This window comes from Varanus komodoensis, unplaced genomic scaffold, assembly GCF_004798865.1.
Source record: "Varanus komodoensis strain SLA01 unplaced genomic scaffold, ASM479886v1 scaffold68, whole genome shotgun sequence".
NCBI classification, from domain to species: Eukaryota; Metazoa; Chordata; class Lepidosauria; order Squamata; family Varanidae; genus Varanus; species Varanus komodoensis.
Genome location: NW_025336321.1, coordinates 200,589 through 221,905, shown reverse-complemented (window position 1 = coordinate 221,905; position 21,317 = coordinate 200,589). Strand labels below are relative to the sequence as shown.

Sequence of the window (21,317 nt, the reverse complement as noted above, 5' to 3'; positions counted from 1 at the left end):
TATGAGAATATGACCTGTGCAGTTTCCAATGTGGACATGCTTTGTATGTAGGATCTGTCATGCCTGAAAAGTTCTTCTACTACTACTACTTCTTTTTTCTTTTCCAGAACGCAAGCTGAAAGATTGATCAGTAGTCTTAGGTGAAGAATCAGGCTGCCAAATGCCTGCTAAATATATAGAATTGACATCAGTATGAGTAAGCGTATGTTTAATCAGTGCTCTGCTCCAATATTTTAAGCATGCTTAAAGTCAAACAGCTACAGCCATTGGGGCTCAAGTACATAACTTAAATCAGCTATATTTGTATTCAGTCAATAAGGTCAAATGTTTCAACTTGTTTGCCATGGTGTAAAGAATATAGTACTTGAAAGGTTGTCTGCTTTGGCCATAATTCAAATAGAATGCTGGACCTTGGTCTCGTCCAGCATGTTCTTTGCATGTGAAAGGTTTAAGACCAATCTCTGAACTCTTCAGGTAAGGCTGCAAAAATCCCTTGTTTGTATGTTCACATGCCATGTTAAAAGTTACCGTACTCTTCCTCTTCTTGCCTATTGCCTTATCTTTGCATTGTTAGAGCATTTTCTTAAGGTTAGGAAGAAAAATAATCATTTTATCCATTCCCCTATGCACTAAACTTCATGCTTTCATTTCAGGGTCTGCTTCCCTGAACAAAACTGTGTGCAATTTGGGAGGTTGGTATGTATATATGGAATGTAGATATAGTTATGAAAATGCAGTGTTTAAGGAAAAAAATAATCCAGGAAGGAAAAGAATATAACCATAGGGAAAACACAAATATTTGTTCTGGAATAGTTGGAGAGAAAGCTGAAATAGTATGAAACAACAGTACTTGTTTAAAAGTAGAATCCTGTCCACATTAAGACATAATCAAACCTATGCAATTAAGACAAAATCAGTGGGAAGTTTCTTTTAAAAATAAGATCAGTGCATGTATATACTCTCTGTCTCAGATTGCTGTGGGTTGTTTTTGTTTCAGAAGTTGAGCCATGGCTATATTACAGAAGTAGTTGTGACAAATCTACACTTATATTTGGAGAGTGCCTTTTAGGAACAGCTAAAAAAAAACAGTCCCAGATTATCAGCCATTCCATGAGAAGAGTAAAATTGGAAAGGAAATTTCTTCATGCCAACTTGAGCCCATCAAGCTCAGGATTGATTGAGAGCAGCTGCTCTCTCATATTTCAGGCAGCGGTCTTTCCCTGCCATACCTGAAGATACCAGGATTGAACCTGGGGTCTCTCTCATGTAAAGTATGAGCTCTACCACTGAGTGACAGCTATTCCCCAGAAGAGAAGTACACATGTATAAACCCATATTGTGGATTGGCATTCTTCAGGAGTGAAGAAAACCGGGTGAGCAAGGCCAGAGGATTGTACAAATTAGGTACTGTTAAACTGTCTGATGGAGGCTTCTTTGTTGGCAGCGGCTAGTCAGACCTCACCTGGAATACTGTGTCCAGTTCTGGCCACCAAGATAAGAAAGATGCAAGTAAATTAGAAAGGGTCCAGTGAAGGGCAACAAAAATAATTCAGAGTTTGGAAACACTGCCCCATGAGGAGAGACTGAGGGAGCTGGACATGTTCAGCCTTGAGAAGACTGTACTGAGAAGAAGAGAAGGGAGACATGATATCCCGCTAAGTACATCAAAGGCTGGTGCAAAGAGGTAGGTCAAGATCTCTTTTTGCTAATGCCAGAATGTAGGACATAGAATAATCAATTCCAGTTGCAGCAACCCAGATTCAGGCTGGACATCAAGAAAAGCTTCCTCACTGTCAGAGCAATACAACAGTGAAACCAACTGCTTAGAGAGGTGGTGGGCTCTCCCACACTGGAGACATTCAGAAAGAACCTAGACAGCCATCTGAATGGGATGGTGCAACTTGGTGTCCTGAAACACCAGGGGGTTGGACCTGATGGCCTTCATGGGCCCTTCCAATTCTATTATTCTAAGGCATCTTTTGGGGTTCTGACAGGACTGGATCATAAGTTTTGCTTTCCTGCCTGTGTTGCCCAGGCCACGGACAGTAGGTTTTTGGGATTCTCAGAAAGTGATGCACCAAGTGATACACCAACTTAGATTTACTAAGAAGGAGATTATTATCGCAATAATATAAAATGCTAGCTAGACTTCCAATGCATTTAGCAGCAAGCCACTTATACCACACAGTGGGGACCCCTGCAAGATAGGATTCCAGTCAGCTGGCTTCAGATAGAATCAGCAAGATCCCCCTTGAAAACAAATCTCAACTAGAGTGCAAAGAAAGTGGCTAGCTTATATAGATTACGGGTTTATGGTATTCAACACATGCATACAGGATTGTATATAATTAAAAGATATGATTACTGGAATAGTTTTGATACTACTATTTAAACAGGAGCTAAAAAATAATGAAGTACAGTGAGCTAGTAAGGAGTATTCCTGTCTGGATGGCCAGGGTTCCCTCTTTGTTTGACATCAAAACATAGGCTTAATAGCTGCCTTTTTGCCTATAGTAGCAATGGTTGATAAGGAAAGGACCATTCAAAGCTGTGAATGTGCAGTGTGTATGCCTTTTGGGCCATCTCCATATCAGAAACTTACAAGAATTGCTAGAATACAACCTTCCTTCCTTCCTTTCTTTTTTTTCCAAAGAGCGCTGTTTTTGTATTATACCCATCTAAAATTTACCATTGCAACTTATGCATTGTTCTTTCTGCTGAAGCTGGTGCCTTAAGTCTTTGTTCAGCTTCTCCTTTTCCATCCTCAGAGTCACTTTTTGTTTGTATATATGCAGCATAATGCTTCATATGCAAGCATTATGAAGAGGCTACCCTCACACCCATGGGAGTTGTGGGATAGGATCTTACGTATAAAGCCAAAGAGCTCTGTTCATCACTGTGCATTTTACAGCACCATCATCCTACTTCATTCATGGAATTTTACAGGGATCCTGACATCTTCAGCTTGTAACCCTCCTGTGCTTTCCTACTGCTTCTTTTGGCTTCTTCTGCCTTCTGTCTTACTGCAGAAAATGCATTAAAAAGAAAAGATGGACTTACTGAGCAATGCCTTGTGATTAAGAGTCTCCATCTGGAAGTACCCATCTGTTCCCTATTTTAGCTTTATGGTGTGGGAGCCATGGCAACATGGTTCCTTCTTCCTAAGCCATCACTGCAGCAACTCTTCACACCAATATTTCACATCTGTAGCATGAACTCCTCCCATATGGCCTGGGCTGTGCAATGTTATGTTTGTAACCCAGAATAAGCTGAGTTGGAACAGCTCCCTAACCATAAGATAACATCTACAAAGACTCTCAGCCAAATGAACTTTTAATTTTTCTTGCAGATCCTGGCATATTAGTCAGCATTCTGTCACTGAAGAACATAAGATCATCCATGCTGAATCAGCCTGGTCTAGTTCAGTATTCTGTTCACACAGTGGCCAACCTGATGCTCATTGGAAGACGAAGGCATAAAGGCAGCAGCATCTTCTGCAGCCATTAGTGTTGATAGACATACTGACCCTAATACTTAAAGGTAACGCATAGGTATCTAGACATCATAACTAGTAGTTGTGGGTAGCCTTATCTTCCAATTCACTTTTAAAGCCATCCATGGTAGTAGCCTTCACTCTTAGAAGTTAGAACATTCATAATGATGACATCAGACGACTAACAAAGACATTTTGGTGCCTGGGAAGGGCAAAACGGTGCTGCTACCCCATTTTGGTGTACAAAAGTTGAATGGAATGGCAGCTGACTGCTGGTGTTTCCCTTCCCACCATCCTGCTAATCTCCCCTCTTGCACTGGAGGGTTACTGTAAAATGCCAGGTTGTCATAATAGGCTTTTTGCTTCCTGGGACAATTATCTTGGGGAATTTCAACATTCCCATTGATAACAGCATAGGGAATCCTGTTTGGGACTTTATGGCCTTTATGATAAACCAGGAAGTTGTCTTGGCATATAATTGGGTTAGCCATTGCTTTAACTTGCTGCTTTCAACTGAGTATGAAACTAGAAGTATAAAATGGGAGGCGGGATCTCAATGACCCCCACTGACTATTAAGAGGTTTTGTTATTCAGGAAATATGGAATCTTAACAGCATGTCATGAGCGGAGCCAGCTGGAGCTGGGGGTCAGACTAGATGCCCTGGGAGACCCCTTCTGACTCGCTCTGTTTCTGTGTTCTATGTTTCTTCTTGGTTGTGGTGCCTAGTCTTCCCCAGCCTGCTGTACTCCTGCTATGTTAGACTACAACCCCTATAATTTCCAGCCAGCATGGCCATGCCATAAGAATTATCAAGTTTGCAGCCCAACACATCTGGGCTGCAATAAGCTCAAAAACATTTTGTTCTGCCCAGCATTTTGATTGCCTGATCCTGCTTTCTTTGTATTTGCAGTTTTTAAAACTTAATAATTAACCTTGGTGTATTTATTGTTTTAAGTACATACCACCCTGGTATCTATAAGGATGTAGAATGTATTAAAATATTTTTTAAAAAGTTAATTACTAGAGGCATTCAAAAAGAAACTGGACAGCCATCTGAGTGGGGTGGTGTAACTTGGTGTCCTGCAACAACAGAGGGTTGGACTCGATGGCCTTCATGGCCCTTTCCAGATCTATGATTCTATGATTGAAATGTTGGTGACTGGGCGGTATCTTTCACCACACCCATAGGTGGTAGTCTACATTAAGGAAATGTAGGGTAGTCTGTGTGATGCATATCCACAGTTCTTTTCTCCAGCATCTTGCCCTTAGGGTTCCAGGTCCCTCAGCATTTGCCTCCTCACCCTGCCAAATGGTGAGGCTGGCCCTGTGACATCTGAACAGCTGAGCCAGAGCTATGAAGTGGAACAGCATCATAGCAGTTCATGTGGTCAGGTGGGTTTTTTTTTAGCCCTGTCTAAGATAGTACAATCTCTTAGATATGTGTGTGTTTTTAACCACCCATAATGTAGCAGACAAAAAAATGGTAGGAGGCAAAACTAGTGTTTAAAAGATGTACAATTAACTCAGATTGAAGGATTCTGAAATCATGATACCCAGCTTTCTAAAACCAAGTGATCTTTGTTTGGATGCATCCCATTATTGAAATAACGTGATAGGGGACGAGAAACCTGTAAAACATTCTATTACAACTGTTTTATAGTACAAATGGTAGTAGCATAATGTTTTATTCCCCTCCCTACTTTCCATATCAAGTTATTTCAGTAATGGGATGCATCCAAAGAGAGGCATGAGTCATCTCCATGAGACAAGCAACTAAGGCACCTCCCTTGGAACAAAACCATGTATACCCAGCTACAACATCTAAGCACTGTAAACAGTGTTACGTTACTGACATAGTTTCCTGCAAATCATAGAAGCAAATAAATTTTCCTGCCCAGTTTAAGATACTGTATAATGATATTTTCAAATTAACTCCAGCGATACACAGTGGGATGAGAATCAAGTGCCGAACTTCCAAACGGAAGAGTTCAAAACTGTCCTTCAAATAAATATGAAGGGGCGGTCTGAGGTCACACTGGTGAGAAAAAGTGCTTTGCTCTGCTAAAAAGCAAAACGTTACTCTGCTTTTATTCTACACATTCTATGGTTGAGGTTTGATGACAGAACATGAGGTAGAGGAAGCCATGGTAAGCTAAGACTCACATTACTGTATGTTTAGAGAGACTTGAGGTATTTTAAATGAGTTGAATCTGGATTTCCTGAGTTCAGCTTCAGTCTCATTGAACTCGATAGGACATATTATGACTTCTCATTGATCTCAGTGCAAATGAAGGCTCCAATCCTATGCATCTCTTCTTGGGCATTATTGTAAACACAATGGGCATTGATTTTGAGTAACTATGTATAGGATGACACAGTTGGTTCAGCTAATATTAAGCAGCATCCAACTCATTATGTTCCTTAAGTATTTCACAAGTAGAGCATCTGTTAATCTGTACATAGATTTCTACTCATTATCAATTCTGTAACTAAGTTTTGGGTTTTATTTTATTTAGATCATGATTTTTCTGGACATACAGCTGTTCAGTTGTACTAGACAGCTAGCATCAGAAGCACCACCAGGTTTGATGGGGGCTGTACAAGATGTATTTCAGCCCCCTCACTCGGGCCATACGACTACCACACTGCTGCCTAACCGTAACCCTAAACCTAGTCACAGGGACAGCAACCCCTTCCCTCCTCACTGTCGCCCGCCTCCTCTCCTTCCTGGCTAAATTGCAATTTGCCACTGTGCTCAAGAAAAGTGCTGTGCTAGTTGGTCAGACCTGCTTCTGTGCACCATTTCCAATTAAATTATTTCCCAAGTGTGAGAACAGCTGCAGCTTTCCAGTACAACTAGGCAATTCTTTGTTGTTGTTTTTAAATAAAATGGCAGACTTGCACAAGTGTGCTTTCATGGTTGTCCAGTATGTGAAGTCTTGCCTGGTCAATTTCTTACCTCTTTCTGCTGTCAGAGGGAGCTGTTAATTGAAGTAGGTAACATACACAGAAATTGAGAAGGCAAAGTATTTATCAGTAAAGAAGGCAGGGACCAATTGTCAAGTTGTCATTGAAAAGAATCAGTACAGGGGAGAAAAGCAGCAAAAAGAAGATATACCAAAGGAGGTTAGAATAATATTCGCTTAGCAATGACTTTTAAGTGTTGAACTGACATCTTTCAGTGTTTTCCACCTTTTCAACACTTCATCAAGTCTCATATATCCTTTCTAAATTTCACTCTGAAAGGTGCTTTAACTTTGACAGTTGCCAAATGCCCCTGTATATGGGCTGGCTTGCATTTTTTGCATGTTCTCCAGGCGCTAGTGTGTAGGAACAAGTACAAAAGTGAGGGCACCCTGGGAATACATGAGTGTCCCTGGGAGACTTACACCTTTAATTTCATCTGACAGCTCATACTTTGTCTGATTTAAGCAAGGGGAGTGGACTTGCCTATTTCTGAGAGTCAATACCAGGGCTGGTAGCGGCTGTATTTTTCAAGCAGACAACCTACTCTCACCATGACTTACCTGAGACTCCTAAGAACAAGATGAAAAAAGAAGTGTGAAAGCATATATAGCAGGTCAATAGTATGATCAATAAAAGCTTGGTGTAATTAAAAAAAACATAAAGGCAACAAGAGAAAGGATGGAGTGGAAACATGTATCAACAACGATATATGCATATTAACAGTAAAAGGCTGGACACTTTCACCATCTGGGCTCCAAATCCATTTTCACCAGTAGATGTCATTGTAGCAATGGTAAATAATAGATACAGTACAGGCAGCCAATTAGCTTAGTAAAATTATAGGCCAATAAGGATTTTTATGTATGATTTATTTTTACTAGAAAAGAAAATCTAGCAGTGCTCAATCTAGCAGTATTTTAGATGAAAAGTTGCATCTAAGGCAACACCTGCCATCTATTGCTCAGGAAATATATATGAGGGGATGGATCTAGGATCTGCCTTCTAGTGATGGAAGGTCTTTGTTCATAGAAAGTACATCTGCCCGATTGCAGAGGTCCCTTTCTTCTACCCATACCACAGTTCACTCCATTCAGAAGGTTCCTACTACCTTCTCTAGCATTTTCAGGGGGCTGAAGAAGGTGGTTTGAGGAGAAGGGAGGTCTGCTTTTGCAAGCTCACTTGCACATTCCTCCAACTGATTAATTGGTTTCCCTCCTTGCACTAATGGAATGGTGGAGCGGCTAATACCATGTTGCCTGCAGGAATTATTTTCTTCCCTCAAAATATCCACACAAGGCCTCTAGAGTAAAGGCAACAGTGGTAATACCACAGTTCCACAGCTATGTAATACATTTGTTTCTAGCCTACAAGCTGTTATATCAGACCTACATTCCTCATCCAGAATCCAGAATACATTTCTCCTTTATGTGCTATGCAAAACTGTCTCAAAGAAACTAATAGTGGAATGCTATGCATGTGTATTGAGTCTATGCATATCTTTGTTTACTGAGTTCCTCACAATTGTGCTGTATACTGGCATTATTTTGCATATGCAACATTTGACTGGGCCTAGTAGAGGTTTCTTTTTGTTTCCAAACCCAGATACCATAGGTTAATTATGGATTAATCAACCTGCAGTTAAACAACTAATTTTAACTGCAGATTGCTTAACATGATTTGGATAGTTCAGAACAACTTCCAATAGGCCTGATTGGAGGTTGCATATGTGTAATGCTAGCAGCATGCACTGTGGCAAATTGTGAGATAATTAACCTATGGTTTGCTGCAGCTATGTGCAAACTAGATCTTTTGCTGAAATCTTATATATGCACACAGAGGAATAAATCCCACTGATCTCAGTGTGACTTAGTTCTGAGCAAATAGCTTACAATTGCACTGCACATCATTTCTGAAGGCTACTTGCTGCTTTCAGTCATGTAGTCCTTCTTGAAAACATTTGGAAGGCTTCTCGTTGCTGTCACTTCATAAACAACTTCCCACATCTTCTGATCTGCATTTTTGTCATGAGTCTTATTGATCAGGATGGAGTTTTACTACAGTGATTAAATTATGTGTACATCTTTGGCTATATAAAAACTGTTTGGTAATAACTTCAGTACCTTAAAGAGTAAATCCTTAATGCATGTCAGAAGAGTAGCTATCTAGCCACACATGACAACTGTTATTGGCACTTGGATTTCTAGAGTTATTTTTATACTACATAAGCATTTTAAAATAAGTCACGGATGCCTTCCTATAAGAGAATGGCTAGTAACTTGGCATTCCTAGGTGCAATCTGAAATCTGCATAATACCTAGTAGTAATCTATTCAACCAAAAGGACACAAAAATGTGGAAGCTTCTAAGACTGTGATCAAATACTGCAGATTCTACGGCTTTAACATCCAACCAGTGCCCCTCAACTTTGTTTAAAACCAGCCCAATGAAGAGATCTCGGAGCTTGAAAGCTTGCTCACCATTTCATGTTACCTTGGTTGGTTGCCATAAAGGCAATGCCAGATTGTGAACTTTGTCAGATACAGTCTATGCTCATTTCCCCCACAAAAACTGTAACCATTCATTCATTCATTCATTTAGAGTATTTGTATGCCGTCCCATTGCATAGCCTCAGGACGACTTACATAAATAAGAAAAATAAAATAAAACATAATACAAATAGCAACACTTGCCATTAGCAGAAGCATCAGTTAAAATGGCATAATCCTGTGCATATTTCTCAGAAGTAAAACCCACTGTGTTTAACAGTGCTTGCTTCTAGGTAAGTATGTTGCAGGTTAAAAGCAGATTCTGAGCTAAAGGAATTTAAAAAGAATATTTAAATTTTTATCCTGCCATAACGCTCAATACTCAGAAATAGGTCTTGTTACATGGTTTCTTTTGCAGATAGCAAAATGTGTATGCACACAGACTATCAAGCAATGAATAATCTCTAATTTTCTGAAGAGGAAATCAGATTGCCTTGTTAGTTGGCAGCTCCCAACTTCCCTTCCATGCTTTTCTTGGCTCAGCTCAGTCCCGGGCTGCTCACAGAGGCCTTCACACTTGTGCAAAGTCTTAGAAACAAATATATTTTGAGCTAAAAATAGAAAGGAAAAAAAGGTTGCATGAGGTCTTGCTCTTAAGCAAATCTACAAAGCTACTGTTGCCAGGGAAGAGGGGCACCAGCATTCAATCAGAAGTGACTGGTCCTGGAATTAGATAACTCAGTGATTATCACTAGTATTTATAATCATTCATTGGTTAATTCAATCAGAAGTGACTGGTTCTGGAATTGCATACCTCAGTGATTATCACTAGTATTTATAATCATTCATTGATTATGTAAGCCGTCCTGAGGCTTTCACGACAGGACAGCATATAAATATTTTAAATAAAAAAATAATAAAAATAAATTCAGTCACAGCTAGAGATGCAGCTTTTACATATCACAGTGCAAACAGAGCAATCATATGCCTGCCTAATCAAAAGTACATCACATTCAAGTTCATTGAGACTTACTTCCAGGTTACTGGATATAGGATTGGAGACTAAAAATATAGGAATAGATATAGAGCGTACATCTTGGTTAACTTAAATCTATTCAAATAGTAGATTAAATAAGAAACGTTTCCTAAACTGTAAGGATGAGTACTTCCATGGGTATCCTTTTGCTTATTTCAACACTGCCCCATGGGAGAGAGGGGCTAACTCTGGGTCCATTCGGAAGGCTGTGTTAGACCTTTACAGCCCTAAATGATCTGGGAAAAGGAAGGATATACTTCATATGAACTTTTCTAATCCCTCATATGAACTTTTCTGTTCACTTTGGTCTTCAGTTAAATCTCTGCTTTCCGTTTCCTGTGTGGAATGAGGGGGCAGAGTTTGTAGTACAAGGTCCTTTCAGATATCAAATCTAAACTTTCTTCCCAAGGAAACACTTTTATTCCTTTCCTTCTTGCCTTTCAGCAGACTCTGAAGATGGTTCTGATTTGTAGGGTGTTTGTGGCAGGATTCCAAAATTAACATGAACTCCAATGCTACTGTGATTTCTCTTTGCTATTTTAGTAGCTGAGACTCTGCTGCTATCTGAAAAATGGTTTTGGTGAACTGGTTTTTATTGAAGGATTTTATGTCTACATTAAATCTTTTTTAGCCTTTTTAAATTTCAGCACAATCTAAAGGTGGAACACATAGGATGTAGAAAAATACATCCTAGGATTCTTTCCGACCATTTATTCAATGCATTAACACTTTCAGGTTGGCCTATTTTTCTCATTATATTTCAAATACATTGGAGGATACTAAAAGCAACTCAGCAATTCAAAGATCAGCTTGGAATCTGAATAAACAATTTATAAGGCCTTTTCAGATAAGAAATGCATGAAGGTGTTTTGTGTGTGAGAACAACTGAAGGGAGCAATCTCACCTCATTAAATCATGAGTTGGATTTCTCATATTTCAGGTACAAGGGACATTAAATGTACAGCTCCTACACAAAACAGCAAGAATGCATTTAACTCCCTGTCTATAATATCTGGGACATCAAAGCATTGCATTATAAACTGACATCACAACATGTCATGTTTTCCTGCCTCCACCTCATTGACTATCTTTGGTGCAGAGTGAGATAGAAAATGCCACATCCAGATTTGGCTACATTATTGAACAGAGAGGAAACTAAAACATAGAACATAGCAGTCTCTTGAAACAATTTAATATGCATGTGTGCGCGTGCACATACACACAACAAAAGATAACATCTAGTGAAGTAATAAGGGTTAGGCCATTACAACATATAGTGTCCAGCTCTGGATCTCCTTGTATTTGGAATGAAGTAGACTTGTTCAACATTCATGAACATGCCTCAAGTGATACTATGTATACACAACATCACATGCACACAAAAGCTTATGCCATAATAAATTTGTTCATCATTAAGGTGACACATTGTTGTGTATGTTGCAGCAGCAAACACAGCTTTCCCTCTGGGAAGTTTTACAACATAAGTGAAACTTTCAACTAAATTAAACAGGTGGCTGAGTGACCTGAAGACTGCATCTGGTCCCTTTTTGGAATCCCTTCTCCCATGGTGGCTAAACTGTGGCCTTCCAGATGTTTTTGGTCTATAAATCTCATCAGCCCTATCAAGCATAGTTAGTGGTGAGGTATAATGAGAATTGTAGACCAAACATCTGAAGAGTGACAAGTGGTCACTCTTGAAGTGAAATGTGCAACGTGCTGCTTTTTGCCTGCTAGGAAACTCCTGAAAAAGAAATAGGGGAGGGTGTCCATAGACTCTATGGATCACACCTGAGAATTCACATACAAAGCACGTACTCTATCCCTGAGTTATGCCCCCTTTTTGAGTAGGGATGGAATCACTGTAAAACCATGCTCACAATCCCAACCCAGACAGCTGATCCAGAAAGAGGTCATGGTCAATGATAGCAAAAATTGCTAAGAGGTCCAAGAGGCAGAACAGCTGGGCAACCAAGACAGTTTCTGTCTCAAAATAAGTCATAATGTTGGATTGAAAGGGATCTAGAAAAAATTATAAATCTATTTTATATTAAACTTGTATTTGAAAAACTCTATGGCACTATTATACATAGTTCTGACTCTCTCACTTTCTCTCTTGAGAGAGAGAGCTTTCTATTGTTACAAATATTATCTTTAATTATATAAGATTCTGGAAACAATTGTTTTATTTATTTTTAAAATAAGTTTAAGGCACTGTGCCAGATTACAATTGGTCATAAATCTGAAGCTTTGAAAACTAGCACCTAGAAAACATTAAGGCCCACAGAGGCATGTCAGTTTTGTTGTTGTTGGATCTCATTAAGTAAAGCATACTGTAAATGGCTTGAAGAGAAGCAAGATTATAACTTGCCATGAGACCTAGAAAGATAAATCAGTTATAAATATGTATAAGCTAATGGTCAAAGGTGTTGCTACTTTGTAATAAATATGTCAACATCTGTTGTGAGAAATTTTCTGTACTCTGATGTATGATGTAGGCTGCATTAGGACTGGAGAACTGAGAACAAGTTGTTTCCATACTCTCTCTCTTCCCACCTTCCTTCCTTTTCTTCCCATATACACCATGGAAAGGTGAAACTAACCACCTGTGTAGTGAACGCTTGTCTTTCCTGGCTTACAAAAGCTGCGAGAGAGAACTGAGTGGGTAGGAGTAGTGGTGAATACTTCTATATGGCAGGTTTGATTCCACCTTGCTTAAAGGAGGCAGTGGCAAGAACTTGGCTAAAAATTACTCTCCCTGAATCACATAGCATTGGGTAACTTTTGGCTAGTCTCCAATATTCCATTCTTGACTGCTCAGTTATGGAGACTTTTGGATGAGATGGATTATCCACTTCCATTTCAATCTGGCTTCAAGCCTGGGTTATGTAACAAAACAGGGAAATATGTCTCTGTTGGTTCCACTGGATCATTCCACAGCTTTCAGAGCCATTGACCATGGTACCTTCCGAGGTATTAGTGTGAGGTGGGAACTGAACACATTCAGTGAGCCCCACCATCTGCGCCTCTTTCCTCTTCAGCCCTCCTGCAAGTCTCCAAAGGAACAACTTGGAAGGATCAAGCATATCCCCTCATTCCATGTTGTGAACTGTTTCAGCCTCACTATGGCTTTTCTTCCTTTAAAACCCCCTTTTTTTTGGGTGGGGGGGAGGGAAGGTGGCAGTGGAGCTGGCTTTTGCAATCCCATTTTTGAGACTCTATACACAGAGTCTTTTACAGAGCAGCAGTAACACCCCAATAATAGCAGGAGGCCAAGTTCTAAAATTTGTGAAACAGTTTAGTTACCTTAGCAGTATTATGAATGCAGATAGGGGGACAGAAGCAACTGTAAAATGCTGACTAGCAACTGCTGTTTTCCAACAAAAACAGAAGATAAATTGACCATTTGATGTTGAAAGGTTGAAAGATCATGCTGTTGCTCAAAAATTTCAGCTGGAGTTAGAGAGCAGGTTACAGCAGCTGGAAGACCAGCATGGATTAGAGGAAAACTGGAGAGTATTTTAAAAAGCTGTTATAGAGACCTCAGAATAGATAATTGAAAGGAGGAGGAGATCATTGAGAAAGAAATGGATACAGGACAAACCTGGAAGCTGTTCGATGAAAGGTAGCAAAATACTATAAAGATCAAGCACGGACATCAGGGGTAGCAGTGAAAGCGGCAGCAAAATAACAAGAATTAGATTGGAAAGTGAAGTATAGCTGCAGGGAAGATAAGAAAAATTGGTTAGAACAAAAGGGGATGGAAGCCCAAGAAGCAGCCTTAAAGAATGATACTAAAACACTCTTCTGTATAACCCAAAATTTAACCGGTTACCAAATGAAAGCAAATGTGCCCATTAGAGACAAAAATGGGAAAATTCTTCATGGACAAGAAGAACGGGATGTGCATTGGACCAAATATTTTAAAGAGACATTAAATCAGCCCCACCTGGCACATAATTTCAGCAGTCTACCTCTAGCTGATCTGGATGTAGATATGAGATTATTTACTCAAGTTGAAGTGGAGGAAGCTATACGTGCACTGAAGAATAATAAAGCACCTGGACTAGACCAAGTATCAGCTGAGTTTCTGAAATGTGGTGGTAACATGGTCATTTGTAAGCTTACTATGCTGGCAAAATGAATGCATCTGGATGATTGGAGATAAGGTATCATTATTAAAATTCCCCAAAAAAGGGCAATTTGAGCTATTGTAACAACTGGAGAGGTATTACACTCCTTTCAGTCCCTGGGAAAGTGTTTAGTATTGTTCTGTTGAACAGAATGCAAGATAAGATTGACCAATATTTGCATGAAGAACAAGGTGGATTTAGACAAGGCCACTCATGCAATGAATAGATCTTTTCCCTGCAAAATATTACTGAACAAAGCACTGAATATCAAAAAACATTGTTAATTAATTTTATTGATTTTGAGACAGCATTTGACTCAATCAACAGGGAATCATTATAGAATATATTGTGCATATATGATATTCCTAAGAAATATGTCAACATTAAAAAAAAACTTTGTAATAATTCTAGATGCTGTGTGAGAACTGAAAATGGCACAGCTGATTTTTTCATGATTGATACTGGTGTCAGACGGGGCTGTATATTATCCCCATTTTTATTTTTTGATCATTATGGATTATACCATGAAAAAAGGAATGAAAAACTCAGACTTCCTCATCCTGTGGAAAAGAACAAGGCAATTTGACCGACTTGGATTTTGCTGATGACATTACTTTACTTGCAAATACTGTAGCGCAGCTGAGAGACATGACACGTGCACTTGAAACAGAGGTATGAAAAGAGGGCTTAAGAATTAGTGGTAAGACCAAGCTAATGCAATTTGGCAGTGCTCAAAATAGCACCCCAGTAAGAGCAGAAGGCCAAGTTCTAAAATTTGTGAAACAGTTTAGTTAACTTGGCAGTATTATGGATGGAGATGTGAAATGCTAGATAGGCAAAGCAACTGCTGTTTTCCAACAGATGGGCTTGGTTTGGGGTATGTCTGCTATAGATATTATAAGTAAGTGTAGATTATTTAATGCCATTTCTGGACCAATTGCCACCTATGCCAGTGAGACCTGAAAATTTATGACAAAAATTAGCCAGAAGATCAACGTCTTTCAGCAATGTTGCCTTAGAAAGATATTATGCATTACATATTGGGACCATATTGCAAATCAAGTATTACAAGGATGTGGTACTCAGAGACTCTGAGTTTGTAACAGAACAAAGAGTGCATTTTGCTAGCCATGTGCTCCGCATGAATAAACAATGTCCTGCTAAGATTGTAATTAACTGGATACCACTAGGTCAGTGGTGGCGAACCTATGGCACACGTGCCACAGCAGGCACGCAGAGTCCTCTCTGTTGGCACGAGAGCCAAGTCGCCCCAGCATCGCCCCAGCAGCCAAGCGGAGGATAACAGCAGACATAGGGGCCATGTGCATGCTCGGAAAGGAGTTGCGGCACCAGGTGATAACGTCACGAGCCGCAACTCATTAGCCGTGACTCATCCAAGCTTTCGCATGGCTGGTCAGTGCGCCGCCAAGGATATATATATATTTGCTTGGACTGGCTGTGAGGTGTTTTTTGTAAACTAAAACATCAGTTATCAGCTTTTATTGTGTCTAGAATGGGCAGAAAGGATGAGCAGTGCAGAAAAAACTGCTCAAGGAAGGCTTTTTCAAAATCACCCCATTCAGTAGTATTTTACCCCTATATTAGAGCTAGGGGAGCACACCAGGGTAGGGTTAGGGCAGTGGTGGTAAGCCTATGGCACACTTGCCGCAGCAAGCGCACAGAGCCCTCTTTGTCGGCACGCGAGCCAAGTCACACCAGCATCGCCCCAGCAGCCGAGCACTGGATAATAGCGCATATAGTGGCCATGCACATGCTCCCAAAGGAGTTGCAGCACCAGGCAATGACGTCACGAGCCGTGACTCATTAGCCACAACTCGTCCGAGCTTTCGCATGACCAGTCAGTGTGCTGTCAAGGAAACACACACACACACACACACACACACACACACACACACAGTGATACCTTGGCTCACAAACTTAATTCGTTCCAGGACTCTGGTCGTGACCCAAATTGGCCATGATCCAAGTTAAATTTCTCCGTAAGGGTCAATATAAATGAGGTTAATCTGTTCTGTAACTTTTTTTTTTAATTGGACAAATGTGAAGCAAAGTGATAAAGAACAACAAAGATCATGGCCATCTCCCCCACTCCCACCCCAAGCACGAGCACGGCCATTTCCCCGCCCCCGCAGCATGACCGTGATTGCACCCGTCACCCCTGCACGCACCCCTCATCCCGGAGCTCTGGGGGGGGGTAGACGGGCACAATTGTGGGTGTGCTGGGGGGCAGATACGGGCACAATTGTGCTCGGGAGGGAAGATGGCCGAGACTGTGGTTGTGCTCGTGCAGGAAAGATGGGTGCAATCACGGGTGTGCTGCAGGAAAGATGTGCATGATCTCTGCCATTCCCCCCCACCCCCAGCACAATCGCTGCCATCTCCCCACATGGGGGTGGGGGGTGGGGAGATGGCCGCGATCGCAGTTACCACCCAATGCGGAGTTCGCACCGAGTCAAAATTTTTATGAAATTTCTGTTCGTGACCCAATTTGGTGGTGAACTGAGGCATTCGTGAGCCGAGGTACCACTGTATATATATTTGCTTGGACTTAAGTAGTTTTTTCTAAACTAAAACCGCAGTTTTCAGGTTTTATTGTAGTGTTGGCACTTTGCCATAAATAAGTGGGTTTTGGGTTGCAGTTTGGGCACTCAGTCTCTAAAAGGTTCACCATCACTGCACTAGGTGATGAGGTGAGGAAGACCAAAAAAGACCTGGCGTCAAACATGAATGACCTAAATATCAATCCTGAATGGCAGGATAAAGACACTGTTGCTGCGGACCAACCACTATGGAAGACACTTGTAGCCCGATTTGCCTTGCACAGGACGTAAAGAAGAAGAAGAAAAGCAGAGTGCCCCTTGCAACACTGCCCAGCAAGTTTTATGTTTATTTTAATTGCACAGCCAAATGTGCAGGAAAAAAAAGAAAGAAACAGAAGCACAGGTAAGCCGATATTTTGCAGTTGTGCGACTGTGATAATCTGAAGGGCAGTGTCAAAGGGCAAGCGATCATCTTGAATTGGCCCGTGTTTGGGGGGTGGGGGAGCCTACTGAAAAGGTTGACCTGTCAAGAGAAGCCAAAGGCACAAGGAATCTGTTGCTGAGAAAGGGGCATTTAGGGATTTGCACTCTCTTTGCAGCAAGATCCTCATTTTTTCTTCTTTTTACTTTGTAGTTATGCATACTGCCAGGCTGCAATATTTTGCACTTTGTCCCAAACCTCTAAGCACTCGGGAAAGTGCCAGTGTGCACTTCTCCCTTTTTTCAAGCTTCGGATGCTAGCTTTGTCAAACTTGTAACTTTCAGTTCTGGGTGGGTCTGCACATAACGGCAACCCTATGTGGTAATTCACAAGGGCAAGCTGCCATTAAGCGTCAAGCACTCACAATGAGCCCAGCCATCAATCAACCTCAGCGCTTTGTCCCCACTCCCGTCTCTTCTGTCTCATTCCTCATGGCAGTGTCCTAAGGCAGCCTTCCTCAACCTGGTGGCCTTTGGAAGCATTTAGACCACAACTCCCAGAACTTCTATCCAGCAGGGCCATTGACTGAGAATTCTGGGGGTTGCAGTCCAAACAAGACTGGAAGGCACAAGGTTGAGGAAGGCTGTCCTAAGGGATGCCACAGATTGTTCATGGTTCCTCTCTTTGACCACAGATCTTCCTGTCTTTGACAGTGTGGTCTGAAGCACAACAGGGAGGATGGGGCAGGTGATCCGGCACTCCTGCTTCAGAAGAGACCTTTGTAACAGGAGGCAAGTACACCTGACTCACTCTGTACTCTTGCACTTTTCTTGGAGCAGCCCTGCTGAGCCAAATGCCAACTAGAGTTCTCACGCAGGAGGCAGTAAGAGCAAGCCGCTTGGCAGTGCTGACCTGTTCTTAGGGCAGCTGCAGTGAACAAGTTGCCGGTTTCCACCTCCTGCCTCAGAGCTGTACTCCCAGGCAGAAAGCAGGAGGGATGGGTCCTTGATTAGTCTGGCAGAGCTTCCTTGAGAATGGGGCAGCCCTGCCAAGCCAACTGCTGGCTCCTGCCTCTTACACAAGGGCAGTCTGGGCAGGAAGCAGGAGGAGGTAGGACACCTCAGACAGCAGTGCCAAAGTGCGGGTAGCTCTCAGCTGCTCTCTCTGACTAGGCACTTGGGCAAGAGTGGCAATGGCTGCTCCTTGCCAAGCAACTTGTCTCTTCTGGGGCTTTTCAGCAAGCAATTGTGATAGGGACAAACCTAGAACAGACCACTGTGTTCACAACCACAAGGTTTACAACTGCAGCAAGTCACAATGGTTGGTCACTGTGATTGGGTTTGGACAACACAAGAAACAACAGTCACAATCAATGGTTGTTTATTGTGTTGTGCAAGCTCAGTCCCTGAGCCCTTCTAAAAATATGGTTTTGAGTATGTATGTCTCAGTTCAAAACTCCCTGCTCCCACTCCCTTTTTAAAGGGAACCAGAGCTTTGACAACTAGCCCCTTTCGCTCGGTAGCTTTAGAGTTTCACTGTTTGTGAGAGCCCTCTATTTTTCTCTTTTCCCTTCTCCTTTCCTCACCCCGCTTCCTTGCTCTCCAGGGAACTTTTGCTTCCACGAATGCCTACGCACCATGAAGGCACAGAGCTTCTGTTACTTTTGGTCTGGACAAAAGGGGCAGATCTTTGGCCCACTGTCTGAGAAATGCTGATCTACACCCACTGTCACAGCTAGCTTTGATTTTAAAAGTGCAAAACTCAATTTTCTCAGCCAAAGCTAAAAAGTATGTGATGTTTTTCTCTTTACTGTTACCATCACAACAGGAAACTGACTTTCCTTCCCACCCAATCAACCTTCAAATACCTATAAATGCTTTGGAGGAAACTGGTTTGATTGCTTTACTTTTCCTGGAATACAAGCTCAATTGATTGATTAACCAGCATCATTGTCAATTGGAAGAGTGTCAAGTAGAAATGTTCCTCTTCCTGGCAGTTTGAATCAACTTTACTAACCTGAGGAATGAAAGCCTCTTGTGACCCCAAGCATGGATTTTTCCCTTGTTGGCTGTCTCTGACTTGTAGGATATTGAGTGTTTCATTGGCATATTTGTGAAATCCTCGTATGAGTATTTTAAAGAGAGACAGACAAGATTCTTTTTGTTCTACTGGATGCATGCACGAAGAACTAACCTGTTTAATCTCATATACAACATTGACTTCCTCTAAATCTCCCTTTCCTTAATTCCAAGTTCCTATTAGGCCAAAGGTGAAAAAAATGGCAGGGACAATATCTAGATGACTAGAAATATGCCCTTTTCAGTACTGGTGCCAGTTCATACTTGTCTCTTAATATCAGTTATGATTTTGTTTTTAATAAGACTTTTTACCAATGTGTCCAGAAGAGATTTTGAATTTCTTATAATTTCCTGGATAGTCCCAGGATCCTGTTTTTGAAATGTGTGTTACATCAGTTCCAGACCTCTGGTAAGGAGACTGGTTTTTCGGGATAAGTTACGCATTTTTGTTAAAGACCAGCAGTCTCACATCAGGTCTTTAATAAATCTCAGCTGCATGCTATGTGGATCCTATGTTTCATCCATTTTAAATCTGCCAATAAGGCTTAGAAAGTCAACTCAGTTCCTCAGACTTCCTTCCTGAAAATATCAGAGGATGCCATAAAAGTGTAAATTGTGGTCTACCACCTGGAAATATTGTTTAGGATGGCCCATTAGCACTGGGCCTCACTGAGGCATTGACTGCTGACTGGGGATGCTGAATGTGCACATGTCTAATAAGAACATATGGGGGTACAACTTATATTGGGGAAATAGTGCAACCTGGTATTCTCCACGTTTTCTACTCCAAATCCTAGCATTCTTGATTACTGGGCATGCTGGTTAGGACTGGCAGGAATAGAAGTCCAAAACATCTGAAGCCCACCAGGCTGGGAAAGGCTGCAAAAGTAAATCTCCAAGTTTAGTTTAATTAAATGTACTTCTGCATGTTTTTACTTTTCCTTGCAGAAGTTCTTATTTTTCTTTTTTGAATGGAACAGCACTGAAGTTTTTTGTAGCATGTGTCAAGCAGCTTGATCTGTTATGGCTGGAAGCTTAAATGAACAAACCTGTTAAAAGGTCTTTGCATAATTATCCAAAGACCGGTTTGCATTTGACAGTGACCTGCTATTTTTTTTTTAATTGCCATATTCATGCCTCCATTATATAGTTATAATCCACAGTTGGGCAATATATTTATTAGGATCAACCATACTGTTACAAATAGTGAGCAAGTTTTCAAAATGTATATACTCAAAAGTTCCATGGAAGTTTATATACTATAATAAGCAAGTGGACAGATCAGGAATGGTTGTGATAAAAGATGAAAGTAGATTCTCAAATTCTCAAAAGTACAATTCTTTGCATGTTTAGACACAACAAAGACCTTCAATGCTCAGGATGTCCCAGCCAGGGTAGCCTTTCCTCTGTCTAAACTTGCACAGGATTATGCCCTTACAGATTTAACTAGCAACTGATTTATTCACCCAATCAATGCACATAGAAATGCATATTAACTTTTGCAAAATGCATTTCTCTGTATTCTGTGCAAAGCATTTTAATTGAATCATTCCCCTTCATTTCAATATGTGTGAGAGAGAGCAAAGGAAGGAAGGAAAAAAAATAGTTCCAATCTAAGATGATAATCCTAACAAGGAGACACCCAGGTCAGGAGGAAAGTTATAAGCATGTTGCAACATTTCTGTTTCTGAGTCATATATTAAATTGGACAAATAATGAATCATCCAGTCTTTTCTAATCCTCAAAAAATTCAACTTAGGTTATTGCAGCAGATTAATGGAAAATCTGTTAAATCTTCAGAGCTTTTTGTATAGGATATGTTATATTCAAAACACTTTTGAACTGTACACAATCAATACCCTATATGACAATCTTTAGAAAGATAATGTAAAGAAAAATAAATATATTTGTTCAATAAAGACAACAAAACCACCTCTCAGTTCTTTTATTTCTTGATACAAACATGCAAAATCACCACCATTATGTGTTAAAAAGAATCCATGAAATGTATGGTGGGAGAAGCCAGATGGTTTTTCTTGATGATTGATTTAGTAAGCCTATAATCTTCTAAAACATATTTTTCATTTCCAAAGACTCTATGAAGAGATTTCATGTATACAGTTATCAACACTGGATGGCTGGTGA

The 21,317-nt window shown here is 40.7% G+C and overlaps 1 long non-coding RNA gene across 2 annotated transcripts; it reads left to right on the top strand.

Annotated features, from left to right (window-relative positions):
* Positions 1-1,567: 1,567 nt before the first annotated feature.
* On the top strand, positions 1,568-18,120 carry LOC123033881. Of its 2 annotated transcripts, XR_006416666.1 has the most exons (6): positions 1,568-1,684; positions 3,350-3,540; positions 4,750-4,886; positions 14,524-14,784; positions 16,816-17,076; positions 17,789-18,120. It is a non-coding gene; the product is annotated as an uncharacterized LOC123033881 (long non-coding RNA). The 2 variants fall into 2 exon arrangements; XR_006416667.1 differs by lacking the exons at positions 1,568-1,684; positions 3,350-3,540 and having other exon boundaries at positions 4,325-4,886; positions 17,808-18,120.
* The last annotated feature ends 3,197 nt before the right edge of the window (positions 18,121-21,317 follow it).